Source organism: Protopterus annectens, chromosome 13.part0 (assembly GCF_019279795.1).
Source record: "Protopterus annectens isolate FY-2018-M chromosome 13.part0, PAN1.0, whole genome shotgun sequence".
NCBI classification, from domain to species: domain Eukaryota; kingdom Metazoa; phylum Chordata; order Ceratodontiformes; family Protopteridae; genus Protopterus; species Protopterus annectens.
The window spans coordinates 1,051,506,927-1,051,514,342 of NC_056747.1; positions in this window are offsets into that span (position 1 = coordinate 1,051,506,927).

Genomic DNA, 7,416 nt, shown 5'->3' on the forward strand with positions numbered 1-7,416 from the left:
AGGTCCTGTGAAGACATCCCAGAAACTCGGCTAAAAATAAACCAATAACTACACAAAACTCAGTGAACATTTCACGAAAATGGACTAATAAGCAAAAGAAATCTGAAACAACCATATGTAATCACTGACCTTTATTAATGATTTAGTGCTTTTGTCTCACAAACTGTTATTTCTGGATTAAATTACTATTGGTTATATAGCAATGCAAAATCTTATTGATATGTGTGCTTTTGTTATCTGCTTCAGACTGCTCTCAACAATTTGCATATGTCAACCAACATGGGTTGACAATACACAAGTCAACCATCCAAATTTCAGTTTACAGTAGGACTCCCATATATGTCTATCCATAGCTATAGTTATAACTATATCTATCTATCTATCTATCTATCTATCTATCTATCTATCTATCTATCTATCTATCTATCTATATATGTGTGTGTGTGTGTGCACACACACACACACACACACACACACACACACACACACACACTTGATCTTAGCCAAACAGCTGAGAAGTGATATATATATATATATATATATATATATATATATATATATATAGATATAGATAGATAGATAGATAGATAAATAGATATGTGTTTAAATATAATCTGGGAAGTAGAAAATAACATGGATTTATGACAGTCAAGCATCTAGAAGGCTAGTAGGTTATAAGCCTGACAACTGTCCCTATGAACCTGTGAACCTCTATTTTGCATTTGAATCTGGTCTAACTATCTCTGCCTGGTAAGCAAAGAGGGTACCACTGCTGTTTCTGGTTTGAATTACTCTTGATTGGCCTGTGCATTTTTGTGCTGTTCTGCAACAGAAAACAGGTAGGTCTTGCAGTCTATTGTCAGATTTGACTTGAAAAAGAACCCTACACCTGGAAAGTAAAATGTGTGTACTTATATTCTGCATTAGAATGTTTTAATACTGATTTAATAACCCTGTTTTGTACTGTGCAAATTTTGCATCTGAAACTGATCTAGCTGGGTCATCCAGGTGAGAAAAGAGGTTACTGTTGTTTTTTTCTGGCTTACATTATTATTGATAACATAGCAGTGCAAATTTGTATGTATAGTCTTGTGGTCTGTTTTTAACTCGCCATGTTTATGGACCCCCTCAGTGACATGACCAGCCTGTCTTGAACTGTTTCACTGGATTTGACTTCAACAGTTCCACATTATTTAAGAAGTAATCTTTTGTACACATTTTATGGATTAGTGTACTAGTGCTGATTTAAAAATGTTTTCTGCTGTGGCAATTTTGCAACTGAAACTGGGTCTAGCTGGAGAAGGGGCCACTGCTGCTGTTTCTGGCTTGATTTGCTACTGAATACTTAGCAGTGCAAACTTTTATTGGCCTGTGTGCTATTGTGGTCTGCTTTAAACTTGTGATGTTTTCAGACTGCCACCCTGTTGTGCTGGGCTATAATATGACCATCCTACCTTGAACTCTGCTACCAAATTTGACTTGCAAGATGGTCCCATAACTTCTAGGAATCATTTTGCACTTCTCCTATACCTTAGCATGTGTTAGTGGACATTTTAAAGCTCTGCTTTGTGTTCTGATAATTTTGCATGTGAAACTATTTCCCTGGTGAGGAAAGGGACTGCTACTGCTACTGTTGTTTTCTTGCTTGAATTACTCTTGGCTACATAATGTTGCTAAATTTTAATGACCTGTGGGTACTTGCAGTCTCCTTTAAACTTGTAATGTTCACAGGCACCACAACTGAGTTTTGATGGGCTATGACATGACCAACCTTTCTTGAACTCTGGCAGATTTGATTTAAAGAAAAAAAGTCTCTTAAAATGTAGAAAGGTCTGCAGTAAGCACAAAGATTTTGTAAAGTAAACCACCCAGTACCAAAATGCATACAACAGGAGCACGAACTTGTATCAGTAGCTGTCTTATTCCATCAAATCTGATGCATGAGTGTCATCAGCAAATATTCCGAAAGGTGTTGAGGGAGTAAGAAGAAAAGGGCTTGAAAGAAATTAAACAGATGCAAGAGGAGGAGTGCGAGCTTCTTGATTAAAAGTAGGGGACTAGTTAGCATGTAGTAGAGTCACTATGTGAAGAGATATGAAATACAGAAGGGAAATAAGAAGAATGTTAGACAAAAGGGGTGACTCGGAAGGTGCAGTAAAAGGTACCCCAGGAGCAATATATAGAAATCTGGGTAAAGAGAAGGAAGCTGTGTGTTTTAGTAAGCTTAGTAGCAAGGTCAGTAAGAGAAAATGGAGAATGGGCAAGAAGTGGGATGAGTTAAGGCAAATGGTGAAGACCCTGAAGGCATTAGGACCAGTGAGTGGTCAGCACATATACTACTACAGGGGTGGTTCAAGATGCCAGGGAAAATTGGATGAGTACAGTCAATAGAAAAGCCAAGAATTATGAAAATATGGGGGAAAAGAAGCAAATAACATTCATGTGTGGTGGGCATGCAAGGTAGTACAGAAGGAATGGCAGGAAATGGAAGTAGTATGGAACAAGTTGTATAGAAAGAGGTAAAAGAAGGATGGATCTTATGCTTATTTAGAGCAGGTAGACGGCAGGTGTCACAGGAGAGATGAAAGGAGGGTGATGTTATTAATGAATGACAGAATATCTGGAAGGTATCTGTAAAAAATCACTATCTCTCTCTCTCTGTAGATATATATATATATATATATATATATATATATATTCCTAATTGTAAAGGAAACTTTGTACTTAAATCTCTATTGTTATCTGTATAATTATTTCCTCTTACTGGTTTATATACTTTTGCATTCTTAGCATTACATACTCTTTGAATTTTATTTGCTGTCACTTCACATTTCTCTTATGTTCTCTGTATGAGTGGCCAAATTATTGGCTCCTGTCTGAGACTGAAATAGGTCAGAACTGATTAGTACTCTGTCCAGGTTAACAAATTCAATAAATAAATAAATGGAACTGAGGGAATGTTAGCAGTATGAGGGCTGGAAGGACAATGAACAGGATAAGTAGTAGTGAGCAAGGGTAACAGCAGTTGAGTAAAAAGATTAAAGGAGAAGTTAGACATAGTATGGAAAGATAAACAGAAGAGAGATAGTGGTAGAAGGGGGGAGAAGTGTGATTACTATGGTACAAGTTATAATACCCGGATTCTGCATGCCTTGCATGGTGTGCAGGATTAGTGCAGGAGCTCTAGCAGGCAATATGTCTGCCATGTGATCCAGGAACAGCCTGCAGGGACGCGCACAAGCGCTCCTGCACTAGTCCTGTATGGACTAAGCCCCTGTATGAAAATCACCCCATTTGCAGGAGAAATCCATGTAAATGAGGTGAAATTGTGATCCAGGAAGCTTGAAACTGGCCGTGCAAGACTAGTGTAATCTGTAGAAATGTACTTGGTTAGTAACCGAGTACATTTCTGCAAAATCCAAAACGGAGCCATGACAGCTCCAAATAAAGGCTGCATATCAGTCAGAAAGCATGCCAATGGCCAAGTATAAGTATATTGCAAACACCTTACAAAATAAAAAAAATCAACTTTTATTTATTTATTTTTTTTTTTTGATGATCTCGGCTGTTTAAGCATGGGGCAGCGGCGTACAAACGGGATCGGGGGAAAATAATAAAATAAATCTAAAATAAGCATTCTAACTAAAATCATTATTCTGCCATGAAAGTCAATGGCAGGCAGAAGACAACATGGCCAGTGAGTAGTGGTTGCTAAGGGGGGAGGCTCAGTGTGAGATATGTAACTAAGAATTAGCAGGCAATCCTATGCAAATGAGGGTAATGATAGTGAATCCCAGTTTTCCCCAGCATGCTAGTCAGGTCCCAACAGTGTAAGAGTAGGAATAGCTTGGTGCAAGCCTAGGAGTTAGCTGACATCATGGGGGGTGTGTGTGTCAGGCATACTATAAGCGGATTGGAGCCCCGTGGCTCAGGTTTGCTCCTAGCTAAGCACAGCTAAGCAAGGTGGTGTGTCTGAGTCTGCCTAGCACACTTTACATTGCCTAAGTGGGTGTGTGCCATGCACCAGGTTTTAAAGTGGAAAAAAAAAGTTAATCCAGGAAATAGCAGCTCCGTGCACATTTGAGCACTCTGTTTGTGCAGCACGCCCCCGGGCTTAAACAGGAAGGCAATGGGAAGGGAAAACAGCAGTAGGAAGGTAATCAAGGAGAACTAGCAAAGCTGGCAGGTGAATTGTATCAGAATCAGCCAATTACAGAGGCAGCAGACGAGCCCAGCCCGGAACACTACTATAAACTATGCAAACACTTTCCCCTCTGTTTTTTCCCGTACTCTACACCACCGGTGTATACAAGCGGGGAACTTTTAACAAACAAAACTACATGATAGGAGCTGCAGCAGGCAACATAGAATAACATGTGCAAGAGGCTGAGGGTGGTGAGGATGTGAATGCTGCTGATCAACCCACAGTGAGGAGATGGAGAAGAATGTACAGACCCAGGGTAACCTACCAGGGGCTACATGAGCTGGAGATAGTGGAGCGCTATAGGGTGGACATGGACCTCCTACAGCAAATTGTTGAGCTGTGCCGGCCATGTCTGACATGCCGAACTGACCGAGGGGAACCCATCCCAGTGGATACCAACGTATGCATAGGCCTAGGAATACTAGCCACAGGTACCTCCTAAAGCTCAACTGGGGATATCATGGGGATCTCACAGGGATCAGAATCCAGAGTATTCCACCAGTTCCTGGATGCCATGCTAGCACATGCCAGTGAGCACGTATATTTCCTCAACACCCGTGAGGTGTTGGCCAGCAATATGCATCTCTTCCACCAAATAGCAGAATACCTTGAGGTAGCGGGTGCTATAGGTTGCATGCATATACACATCAAAGCACCACCCGGTGATCAGGGTAGGGCGTACATCAACCGCAGGGGCCTCCCCTCCATCAACTTCCAGGTTGTGTGTGATACCCAGGGCATTATAATGAATGTGTGTGCTGGCTTGCTCTGGAAGCTATCACAATTCCCACATCTGGCATCTGATGCAGCTGTACCAGACATTTGCCAATGGGGACATCCCCTATGGTCACCTAGTGGGGGATGCTGGTTACACACTGGAGCCGTGGCTGATGACACCCATCAGAAATGCACACACACCTGAACAAGAATGCCATAATAAGGCACACGCACACAGCAGACATATAATAGAGCATGTGTTTGGGATGCTCAAGTCATGATTCCAGTGTCTGGACACATCCGGTGGAGCCTTGCAGTACTCACCAGTTACATGTACTCAAATTGTTATGGTATGTGAAATGCTACACAATATAATCCTGTGGAAATAGCTACCGCAGGAACAGCATGGGACAGGGCCACACAGCCCCCACAAATGCCAAGGCCTGCACAGGCACAGAGTGACTCGGAGGAGGAACAACCTGAGCCTGCCCCAGTAGACAGACGGAGGTGTGCCCAGTATGCCCTGGCCTGGCAACGCATAGCACATACACTGACACAGTAGGGATCCAGGGAATGACACCTCCCTCTGACTCGCACATACAGTAAAATGGATCCCAAACATGACACTACCTGTGCTCAACCATGTATAGGGAGTGTACTATGTGCATCCAACATAGGCAGCCCTCCTGCACCATCCTCAGTCCTGGCACACCCACAAGGTAAGTCAATCAACCTACCAATTGCCAAATGGAGTAGAATGTGACGTTACCTGTATCTATGGTATGCATGTGAGCATGCAAGGGAATTGGATGGCTGAATGTTATGCCAGCAGATAGGAGACACCTATAGTGGCACCATGACATCTGTAACACATACTGGAGTCACCATAGTAGCCACTACTACACAGGGTGACAAAACCCACTGCAGGAAATGTGCTGGGTGACATGTGTGCCCATATGACTCACACATGCCAGTCAGGGAGGTTCACATACCCAACAACAGTCTCAGTCATTAGGACAGGTGTAGTCAAACTCAAACAGATCCTGTGCTGTGGCCTCTGAATGATGCCGATGGGTAACATCCCCCCCAGGCCTACACAGACAGACTACAGTAGGTCAGGCAGTGGGATGTTAGTTCTGAAGGGTAGGAAGTCAGACAATAATATGTAGGGCAACCAAAGCAAAGACCTGTAGTACACTGATATGCCTCTATTCAGTATGATAGGTTAGACTACAGAATGAAATGGAGTATCTGACATACCAGTACAGTCATAGCAAATGTGTGCAAGTGCGAGTTGTGCCCCCCCATCCTATGTAGACATGTAGAAACAGTAAGGTCTGACCACAATCATGTGTAGAAATGTAGAAACAGTCAGGTGTGTCCCCCCAATCCTGTGTAGAAATGTAGTAACAGTCAGGTGTGGTCCCCAATCCTGTGTAGAACTGTAAAAACAGTCAGGTGTGACCCCCCCACAACCTTATGTAGAAATGTAGTAACAGTCAGGTGTGCCCCCTGACTTCCATGTAGACATGTAGAAACAGTCAGGTGTGCCCCCTCCCACTCCTGTGTAGAAATGTAGTAACAGTCTGGTGTGCCCCCCAATCCTGTGTAGAAATGTAAAAACAGTCAGGTGTGACCCCCCCTCAACCCTATGTAGAAATGTAGTAACAGTCAGGTGTGCTCCCCCCACTCCCATGTAGACATGCAGAAACAGTCAGGTAAGCCCCTACCCCAATCCAGTGTAGAAATGTAGTAACAGTCAGGTGTGCCCCCCCACTCCCATGTAGACATGTAGAAACAGCCAGGTGTGCCCCTACCCCCAATCCAGCTTAGAAATGTACTAACAGTCAGGTGTGCCCCCCCCCGATCCTGTGTAGAAATGTAGAAACAGTCAGGTGTGTCCCCCACAATCCTATGTAGAAATGAAGTAACAGGTGTGCCCCCCCCCCACGCCTATGTAGACACATGGAAACAGATAGGTCTGTCCCTTCCCCGAATCCAGTGTAGAAATGTAGTGACACTCAGGTGTGCCCCCCCCAATCTTGTGTAGAAATGTAGTGACATATATGAGTAGTTGTAATACAAGTGGAGCACAGATGCCCAGAGGTGGCCAAGGTAGCAGAATAGGTTGTAGCATTTGTACAATATGCAGGTCTGTATGTGTTAGGATGGTGTGTGTTTCATAATGTGTGAGAGTGGTCAGTATGTATGTATGTTGAGGTAAGACCTGGTGGCCATTGGCCACTACTGCTGATAACAGGGACAAGCCCTCATGACTGCAGTGCCAAAGACAATCCCCACTAGTATCACACATGCTAGCAGTAAGCCATTGTAAATGTATGGTGGTAATATGTGTCACCATCTGAAAGACTGACATGGCATGGCTGTTGGGCTAGATATACAAGCAGTACACAGGGGAAAGTACCCCAGACATACAGTATATATTGTGTCACTGTGAAATGGAGGCACCCTTGGATTTGTACATATAGGTATGC